Source organism: Chaetodon trifascialis, chromosome 19 (assembly GCF_039877785.1).
Source record: "Chaetodon trifascialis isolate fChaTrf1 chromosome 19, fChaTrf1.hap1, whole genome shotgun sequence".
Taxonomy (NCBI): domain Eukaryota; kingdom Metazoa; phylum Chordata; class Actinopteri; order Chaetodontiformes; family Chaetodontidae; genus Chaetodon; species Chaetodon trifascialis.
In genome coordinates, this window is record NC_092074.1 from 7,918,442 (window position 1) to 7,929,929 (window position 11,488).

The window sequence follows — 11,488 nt, forward strand, 5'->3', positions numbered from 1 at the left end:
AGAGAGGGAGGAAAAGCAATGAAGGAGTGAAGGAACGAGACAAGTGCCTCTTATCCTTAATGCCTGCAAACGCAGCTCTGACAGCCACCCGCGGCTCAGCTTCACTCAAACTTTCTCGGCAGCTTACTCGTACTCACCTGGTGATCAGATGCCTCTGAAGCCCGATCTGAATGAAAGATGATTTCAACAGTGGAATGATTTTCTTTTACAGCCCACACGTCACACTCTCAACCTCCGGTTCTTGTACTCCAGGTGATGAGGTATCTCTCTTTCTCTTCTCCAGCTATTTAAAGACAACACTTGAGTACAGACAGCAGTCCATCCGTGGCTCATACCTCTCAAGAGCTCATTAACTCTTGAGCTTAAGCTCTTCCTATGTAGTGTTTGATAAAATAAAAGCATCTATTGTTTTGCGTCCTTGGTTGCTGCTCTGATGATAATGGACTGTGCCAGGGTAATTAGTCTGCAAATGCAACAGGAATTATAATTATTAACAAACTAGCTGCTTTAATGACAGCATTTTGTTCCCTCCCGCACGTTCTAAACATTGTCAGACATCTCGTCTCCACCATGTCGCATTAAGATAAATGATGCACACGCGCATTAAAAACCATACATTCCTGCAACGTCACCGCTTCAATTAAACAGCTTACAGTTCAACTCCAGTTACAGTGACTCTTAACCTGAAGGCTCTTTTCAAAGCCAGGAGCTATGAATGACTTTCCAGGTTAAAATCAAGCATACACAGCTGGGGGCGGTGTGGTCTCTCTGCGATCCAAACCAGATTGTTTTACTAAAGCTAATTTGATGTAGCCAACAGCTTAGACACAGCACAATGGTGTTTGTGTCGTTTCTGATCAGAGAACAGCCCCCGACTGCAGGTCAGGTTTGTTGAGACTGTTCGGCTGATGAGCAGGTTCAACACAAAGTGCAATTATGTGCATTTACTGACCAATTAATTGCAAAGGCCAAGCTTAGAACAAGTTTCAGTGGTGTAAAATGATTATTTTCACTATTTAGAGGCATCCAGCACTTAGGCAGAAACAGGGTCAAATTAGCTTGACTTTAGAATTAAAACAGTGAAAAGGGCCTTATTAAACTGACTGAAACTTTCATCTTTACACCGTCAAAATGACTAATTTCACTGCTCAAAGGCAGCTACCAGCAACTTTTAGGGTGGATGTTTGCTTGCATGTTATTCAATGTGTGAGCTGTGCATCTTAAACGTCAGTATGACAAGTGGGTCTATTCCACTTGTTCTTAGCTTTAATGATGATTGGATCTTCTGATGCTTCAAAATACCTATATGAATTTCAACCAGATTATAAAAAATGAAAATATTCCATTTCCTCACTTGGAGAAGTGGCAGAGTGTCGTTCCAGTGCGCTCTGGCAGCACTACACCCATGACCTTGCTGGTTTCTTATTCTGTCAATAACATGCTTTTACTCAGTATGGTTCAATCAGAAGAGTAGCACAAAGAATTCCCAAGGTGCAATGCCACAAGTGGACCTCAGTAAATGGAGAAGGACAACTGACATACACTCTCAGGTTGTGCGCAGGCTGTCACTGTGTGGACGCCGGAGTAGGAGGTGTTTCTACCTTCTACTGAAGACTCACAACACTGTAGAATGCCCCCTAAACTTTTATGCACTAATTATATTTAGAAAAGGTCCAAATTTTGACCCTTCACCTCTGTACCTGAAGAAAAGCCAGTTTGGCCTTGACATGTGTGTGCCTTTTCTCGATGTAAGACAGCAAATGAATAGATAAATAAAATGAGTATTCTACAGCGTTGCAAGTCTTTGAGAAACAGACACTGCTGTACAATTCTTTGGACTCTGCACCTGGGCTGGAAAAACATGTGTGTTTTGCACACTGCAGCAGAAAAAAATAGCAGCCCATAAAATCTTAAAATCGTAAAGATTAGAATTTACTGGCAAGCAACGGATCCTTAATGGAACATTACATAACAGCTGTGAGTGTAGCGTGGTTGCTGCATGGTGTGTATGGTGGCAAAGCATCTTGTTTTACTTCCCCTTTGGATTGACATGTCAGATGTTTTCACAGCTTGATCTCCAAGCTCCTTAAGATCGCAGTGACACTATCAACTGGCTCTCACAAGCTTTAAGGATGAAGAGCCGTCCTCCTCTGAAGCTCCTCCTAATCTGCAGGCTTACAATCATCTATAGATTTCTCTTCAGACGTACAAAATCTTGACCTCCCAGAAAGGCTACTTTGACCTTGAGATTAGGGAATGTGGGCAAATTTAGCCACTAATGTTTTGGTCAGATCTCTGACAGAGATGTCAGGTGCCATCCGGCGCAGGTAAAAAAGATGGCAGCTTTAAAAGTGACCCAACTGCTGTGTAATCAATCTTGTTTTAAATTTGAAGTTTTGTCATTGAAACTTTGTTGTTGGGTGCCATGTGGCTAAATAAAGGTTAAATGGCAGTCAAATCAATGTAATTACCCTGCCTGTCCAGCCTGCCTACAAGACACTAATTCTACAATTAATAGACAGGGATTGACAGATGGATTAGTGCCTTAAACAGACAGAGAGATTATTCCTCTGAGCAACTATGCTCCAAGGAGGGGAGAGGAGAGGAGACGGGAGAGGATATCCAACTCCCAATAGATCTCGATTCCCCCCTCGGCTGTTTTCAAGAGGGACACGCTGAGCAAAAACAGCACAGAATCAGATAGAAAGGGTGCTCTGAGGAAGAGGGGGCGCAAGAAAGGGAAGGGTTGACTGCAGCATTACATCACTACATCCACTGCCATAGCTTCTTGGCTCTTTGCTGACATTTCCAACCACGAAGCAAGGTATCCAGGGTCAAAAATAATGTGTCACTACCACAGCTGAACCATTACAATGCTTGAAAGGCAGTGATTATGTCGCCGAGCTAGCGGGACAAAAACACAGAGGCCCAAACAATAGCGGGAGGTCACCTTGACACAGCTGCCTGCCGGAGACAGTGCTCGAACGAGGAGAAAATGACTCAATTACAACCAGGCACACGGCGGAGAACTGGAAAAAGGGGGAAGCGATGGAGGGACGCAGGCAGAGAGAAAGGGGGAGAGGAAAGAAAAATACAGATGTAGCATTTGTAAGGCTCCCACATTTGATTATACACATGCTGTGCCGCAGCGCTGGGGAAAAATCTGTAAACCAAATTATTGGATTGTGCTCAAATCAGGACTGAAACGTGAACGCCTCGTAAATTACTGTTTATTTCCTGACTGGAATGTAAGCAATGCTCTGGAAAAGTAATTAAAACTGGGATAAAATCAAATGAAGTGAAATGAAATTTTAAAATGTATAGCTACTTTGCATGCATTGCTGGGTATTTAATGATCGTCTGCAAGTAGTTTAGGCTATAGAATCCATCAGTTTGTCACAAGCTGATACACGGCCTTTTAAAAGGCACAGGTTTAAGATGTTTTACAATGCCGTCATGACACATTCATGTGTGTGACCTTGGAATGCCATGAAACACCATGTTTGGTGTCCTGAATGTAATTTGGGAGACTGCAATGAAGTGATAATGTTTAATTTATACATTTTGGATTTAACATATACTGCACCAATAATTTGTATTATACTGTACTGGTGGTGACAATTTCCTATAATTTAAATTTTAAATAACCTATTGTTAAAAAAATCCATTCTCTACTGTAAATAGTTTTAGTGCAAATGTAGTAATTATAACAACTTGCGATTAAATAGATTTTAAAATCATCTTAAATGCGTCCCGATCGGCTTCAGATTGTGGTCAAGAGTAAAGCAGCCATCCGACCTAACCAGCTTGTTGTGGGAGCTCCACCTGCTCCTCCTCCTCGAGCTCTAAAAGGGTGACATCTGACAGCCGTCAAGCTGAACTGACAGCATTGTCCCATACACCGCCAGTGGCCTCAACTTTCTATCCACTGTGGAAAACAAGGATTTCCACAAAATTCAGAGGCTGGCGGAGCGCTGCTTAAACATTCTCGCCAGAAGATGCCCCGAGCCAGGAGCTCATCCCTCAGCAAACTGCACAAAATCATGTGAGGAGGCTGGATGAAAGTGCTTGGGATGTCTGACTGTTGATCGACGGATTCATGACATCGGTGCTTGGCATTGCAGGCTATTTTACTGCAGATTATGACTTCAAGTGTGTGAGGTTGCGCTGTAAAGGACAACATAAATCTGAGTATGTTTTGACCCTTCTTGAATGGGAATGACAAGAGTACTTTAAATCTTTATATCAATCGTAATACATCATTCACAAGCCTTCCAAAACACACACACACAATGACAGGATTCAGCTGATTCAACATTCAAAAAGCAGCATGTTTAGCTAGTTCAAGTCAGGCTCATGAGCTTCCAGAAAATGCAGAGTCTCTATCGTTGCATCATATGCTGTCAGATCTTCCTCTGCCAGTCTCTACATAAATCAACACTCCCTCGAAGAAAAGTTGGTAATGCACTTTTTTTAGGGCTCAAAATGGAAGTACATTTTCAGTTTACTGGACAGTACTAACAGTGGACAGGAAGAGAGAGCAAGAACCAAATCTTACAGACTGAATTATATTAGAGTCTTTGGCTTTTCGCACACCTGCGCTCGGCGATGCTGTGGATCAAAATGAGGCCTTTCACTAACGCAAGAGACTGCAGCAATTTGGAAAGACCCCTGACGTCCTGAAAGAATGCTTTGAAGTGAGATCTTGACAGAGGTCCCATCAGCACAAGAGGCCTGAAAGTCACAAACGAAACTTTTTAAGGTGCCGGAGCCCTTTAGAGAGGAGACGACTTGGATGGGAAAGCAGTCGCATCGAGCTCTGACAGCGCCTGAGGAGGTCACGGCTCGCCGTGCTGTCAAAGATTTGAAGGTGACTTGCAGCAACAGGCTGACTCCTTCTTTGCTGAATTCTAATAAGAAAACTTCTGGCCATGTTTAATTCTTCATTATGAATATACTAAAGATTTTTACTTGGATTAACGTATAGAACATAAGAATAAGAATATTCAGTATGACTAAAGGAAAAGGAAAGGGGTCCTTTATAGTGAAGCAGAAATGCACAGATGTGGGAGGAGAGGATGCATATAGAAAAAAAAAAACAATAAAGAGGATAATATAAAAAAAAAGGAGAAGTCAAACAGTGTATTCCCCAGGCACAGCAACATATTTTCCCCATAACTATCAAATATCCGTCTCAAAAATTAGCTCTAGACAGTCTCCCAGAAGAGCAAATGGCATGTAGGCCAATATAAATAAAGCTTTTCGAGTGCCTGAGGCCGGCCGAGCCTAAGCAGCGACCAGCCAGTTTGTCTGTGGCAGAACACAAACACACAGATATAAACTTGTATGTATACACACACACACACACACACACACACACACACACACACACACACACAATATAGGGCTATTTATCAGCTGAGAGGTGTGGGTGTGTGAGTACATTACATGTGTGTTTATCAGAGTGAAAGATAGAGAGGACTGGACTAAGACTTTTCAGGGACAAACAAGGAGTGATTGAGTAGACTGAACCTGCATTTATGCCATGTCCCTGCACATGCATGTGAGCCTGAATGATATTCGTGACACTCACTCATGCTGCAAACACACATTTATCACGTTAGAGTCCAATCCTACACAGGACACTACACACCACACATGATTCACATTTTCACAACTAAGGCTCAGTATGACAGTGTAGGTTTGGTTTCAGAAGAGTGTGTGTGTGTGTGTGTGTGTGTGTGTGTGTGTGTGTGTGTGTGTGTGTGTGTGTGTGTGTGTAGAGAGGAGTGGACACAATGAAGTCCACTCAAAATTAGAATAATAATAATATAAGAAACCGTTTGAAATTTAAAGCTGTGTGAATAGATATCAGAGCCCGTCCTCACCAGAAAAACGTACATGTCCACTGTGTATGTAGGTTAATATAATCCATATTTACGTTTACTGCTAGGCAGTGACTTCGGAGTATTTAAGACAGGAGCAATGGAGCTAGTCAGGTGACGTGTAAAGAGCAAGAAAGTACGGAGCCCCTAAAGTGCCACGAAGAAAAAAAAAAACTATATCGTGCGCACGAAATACTAAATCGAGCGCACAAGATACTAAAACATGCGCAAGTTTAAGCTAAATCGTGTGCTCGATTTATTTATCTTGTTCATTTATACAGACAGGCGGCAACACATCCCATGTCTCAGGGCAAGAGCAACAAGAATGTCATTATATGACACTCCGAGGTGAAACTAAAAGTTTATTATCTGAATTCTCTCCATTATATCGCGTGTGTGACTGTGAACATCTGAAGTGTTCACTACGGAGAGCCGTATGCACGGACAAGTCAAAGCGTGGGAAATAACTGTAACATTTTAGTATCTCGTGCGTATGATATAGTTTTTTTTTCTTCGTGGCACTTTAGGGGCTCCGTAAGAAAGTCATCATGTCCGCTGTGAAAACAACCTAGTTTAACTTATATAATGTAGTTGTGTAACATCACGTAAGTAGCAGTAGCATACTTTCCTAAACCTAAACTCTTTTCTTAAACATAATCAAGAAGTTTTGGTGGCTAACTAAGCGATGCAATACAATTTAACAATATTAGCAATACGATGAAGGTCTGCCTTCATCATTACTGCTTGTCGCTGAGGTGCTCAGTCGTTTATCTATGATGTGCTGGATATCACTTTTTGGTTAGCACGCTTTTCTTGATAGTGACGTGATACTTAATGACAATAATGTTCATTCCTATTTTCATCTTTACAACAATGAACACTCATCTTTTTTACAAGAATATTAAATAAAAATAATAAACATGCAGACGAGGTGGGAGTGATTTTAGTTTTAGCTCTGAGTGTTTTTTGCAGGTCTTCTTCCCAGGCTGCACGTGTCCCAACCTCTTTGTTGCCTGAGAGGCAAAACCCAGGTCAAACAGTCTTAAAGCACTTGTTGGGCGTACTTCATATTTCATGGTAATAACTAAAGCTGGCAGCTGGACAGTCAGAGGACACTGTTGTGAGAGGAGTTTAGTGAGTAAATCAAACTGAAAAAGTGAAAGTGATGGGGACAAAAATAGGACTGGAGGTGAGGGCAACATGTCCACCTTATCCCCACTGAAATCATGCCCATAGCTGATTATCATAATACACTATCACTACAAAGTAAGCGTTTCAAAGGACAGTGATGTGTTTGGATTGAGCACCAGGCCTTTATATGCGGTGAAACATTTGTCAGACTCATATTATCCACTTGACTCTGAGGTTTAATTTGACATTAAAATCTGACCTCGATGAATTAACTTCTATTGAGGGGAAAAAGTTTTAGACTGCAGATTGCAAATTGTAGATTTCAAATGCTAATTTGACTCAGCGAAAAAGCCATTATGCAAAGTTTGGATAGATAAAAGCATGCGTGTGTTCACAGTTTTCCTCTGGATTGATTTTTCTTAATATTCAGAGGAAATATGTGCATTGAACATTTCAGCTGTCTATGTCTACAGTTTAGTGAGAATCTACCCAAGGTTTAGCAGGCTAGTGTCCTGAGCTACAGTGGAGTTCATGCTGGCCCTAAGCTATAGCTGTGGCCCCATTCTGCCAGGAAAACCAATTACTTAGTGTTTCAAAGCCCTCTGAGTGCCCGAAAGGGGCCCATCATTTAACCATGAGACACTCCAACTTCACTCACTGCCGGCCTTTCAGCACTGGGTCATGCCGACACAAAGGTACACACACACACACACACACACACACACTAAGAACGTCATACAAACCCACGCTCCATCAAAAAGAGGGAGGTTAAAATTAGTGCATGGAGGCAAACTTTTCTGCAAGTTCATGTAAAAATACAAGTGCTAAAACGCATCTATCTGTACCTGTTTCATGAGCCTGAGGTGTACCTTTTACATGGAGGATGCAGAAGTATCAGCATAAATCACCTGTAACCTACAAAGACAGGAAACGCGAGGCCGATTATCTTTCATGAGGGAAAAAAATAAATATGGAAGCACTTGCCAAAAAATGTTCGTCGAGAAAGCTGCAGTGTTCTCTAATCTGTATTTTCCAATGAATATTTAACGGCGTAGGACAGTGAGTCAGCGGCTAGGAGTGACCTCTCAGCACCACAGATAGGGTACACTCAGTGTCTTCTTACCACCATCACTCACACACGCCAACAGGTAAGTGCAGGGAAACAAACACTGATGCACATGTACGCTCACACACACACACACACACACACACACACACACACACACACACACACACACACAAGCAGTCACACGTCAGGTCTGTTGTACCAGACATGGTGTCATACATTACCCTTTACGGGAAGCCTCATTTAGCTTGAAGAAGCTATTCTTGGTTTACACCGTGATGTATCTCTGCCTGCTGCTCCTCAACTATATTCAGAGGTAAAAACCTTTAGCACAAATCTTCTTTAGGCCGCTCCATTTGCCTCCAGTCCATTCAATATGCTCACTCTTTGTCTGTCTCGCTCTATCTGTCTCTGCAGGATAAGTTAATGAGTCTAATGAGAATAAAGACTGAAGGGGAGAGAGGAAAAGACAGAGAGGGAAGGAGAAAGGGGGAAAGGGAGAAGCAATCAGATGTGGCTCTGCCCAGCCCTTGGCAATGACAAAGTGGAGCAATTATGCATGAAGGCTGTGACATTGACTGTGGCATCACCTCTTCTGCTGATCTGTTCAAAAGCAAACATACTCTATAATTCAGGGCGGCACTCAGTCACACTCACACACAGAAGGAGATACACACATTTCCCTGGCAAACATGTTCAAGGACACAGATGATCCTGCTTTGACAAGTTAACATGTTTGAGCACACGGATGTGTCATTGGTTGGTGTGAGCGTTTCACAGCACAGCAGGTCAGCGGAAGGTCAGAGCTGCTCTCTTGCCCAGCGGGTGATTCGGGTACTTTGAGGGGAAAGTATTCCCTTAACGAGTCCATCACCTACTTGTGGGCTCTCATCTCTACGTGGACACACACATACATACAGACACGGGCCCCTCATCATCCCTCTCCATTGCCCCACTTGATGCTTGGGTGCATAGTGATGGTGTCATGCTTGAAAGAGATATTGATTACTCACAGGAACGAGCCTTCAGTGGCTCCGGTTTACACACTCGCTCGTAAACGTCGACACAGGCAGTGTGACATGTACTGACACAGAACCATTCAGGACAGTGAAGCGGGATACCAGCTAGAGGTGAGCCAATAATGCCATGTTGTTAGTTAAGTGTTCAGCGCTATTTAAGGGTAATTCTAGTTTATTAAAACTTGGATCTTAAAAAACACTCAGTCTGCAGTCATTTTAGCAGCTCCGTGAGACTCCACTTAAGCACAGAGAGCTTTGAGCTAAATGCATGCTAACATGCTCCCAATGCAAATGCTAATTTGCTGCTTTTTAGCAGGTTTAATGTTCACCACGTTCACCATCTCAAATGAGATAATCAGCAGTAAGCACAAAGTACAGCTGAGGCCAATGGGAATGTTAGTTTTGCAGGTACATGGTCATAAATCAAAACATTGGACACATTCAAATGCTGACCTGATGATTTTACCAGATGGGATGTTAAGGGATCACCAAAGTTATTACAATTTATCTTGAGGGGGACATTAACGCGGCTATCTAATTTCACAGCAATCCATACCAAATATCTCAATACTTTTCAATCTGGTGGTGCTAAAGGAAAAGTCAGAGGATCACTAAACTCATTATCAATCATCCCCCAGGCACCATCAATATGTGCCAAGGCAATCTATCCAATAGCAGTCAAGACAGTGCAGTAAAATCAACAAAAGTCAACCTCATGTTGGCGCTTGAGGAAAAGTCCCCGTTCATAGCGCCATGTTCCAAACATGGCTAAAAATAAATGCTGGAACATGTCATCAATGTGCTTCATAGATATGCAAAATTAAATATGAGGGAATTCAATTTTTACATGCTACATTCGCTAATGGTCAGCTAAGAAAATGTGGGTGAGTGTGTACACGGCAGATGTTCCCTTCCTCAGCAGCTGTAGTCCACATACCCTTGAGCCAGGTGTTTAACCCAATGACTAGCATGAATAGATAAAAGCCCTCTGAAGCCATATTCCTTTTTCTTTACACAGAAACACGACATGACATCTACATGTGACACATGCAAAATCAATACGTTCCTGCAACTTTAATGAATCTAATGTTCTAATCTAATGTGATCACAGATTAGCTCATAATTACCAAAAATTCTAAGTGTGTCATCTTTCACATAAAAAAAGACACTCACAAAGACTCACACCTGTCAAATTCTACTGTGGGGTCAAGCCACGTCCCAGCAACAGCGTGTGTCGGCTCAGCATATTTCCACACAGACGATCACCCAATTACACGACTAATTATTGCCTCTTGCAGATCTGTCAGATTGTGCAAGCGCAGGGGCAGCGGAGATCAATAGAATGTGTTAATCTCAGCAACTCACACATACACACATGCACACCGCTGAAAGGGAAGAAGATGATCAAACGCTATCAAATGCTTCTGTGAGCCTCTCAGCGGACCCCCAGTCAGGCGCTGAGGCAATAGGGGTTAATGGGTGTGCTGCGATGCTTTGAGATCTGCTTATAAGAACAAGAAAGTTGAATCCATTATCAGCTCAGCTACACTCACATTTAAAAAACAGAGAAAGGAGAAGAGATAAAAGAGTGAAATGTTGTTTTGTTTACTTATAGCTTCAGGGAGGGTCAGGGCTAGGAATAGAGTGGATTGGGAACAGGTAGTGCAGTGGACAGGTGGGGGACAGAGGGAAGGACGGAGGGCGGAAGGGGAGTTTTACAAAACAGCACTGAACTTCAACTGAACTGGGAAAAACGTAAGGGAGAGTAAGAGATCAAGACAGAGATGGAAAAAAGGAGGGACGGATGATTTAATCATGAGTAAAGAACTGTTATGAGACGTGGAGGGAGGAAAGTGAACTGATGCCTGTGTGATAGCCAAATGAGAGGAACGGGGGACGTAGAAAGAGTGACAGCAGAATGAGCTGGGGGGGAAAAGGACAGGGGGGTGAAAGAGAGGACACGTGGGGGAGAACTAAAAGGAGGAACTGCAGAGGTGAAGGGAGCACAGGGCGGAGAAAGAGGAGGAAGCACATGAAGAGAAAGTCGGTCACTGCAAGCTGAGAGCATAAGGCACAGGAGAAGCATCTCCTTCAACTGAGCTATGAAAAATAAATAAATACCAGAGCCTTGTAGTAGAAGTCCTCTTGGTACATCTGTTGTGATGGCACCAGGGATGCTGAGGTCATGTCTGCTGGCACATGGTGGCTTTGGTTTTACAGGCTGCTTCCAGCATGTTTAGACTCTATATACTTCAAATTTGATTGCATTTAGGCCAACAACAACTAATGCAATTTGCCCAGATTTAGCATTTATAAGCAATAGATCAGCATTAACACGTGGTTTACAATACACTTCCATGTACTCGAGTGTTTTGAGTTTTTATTAA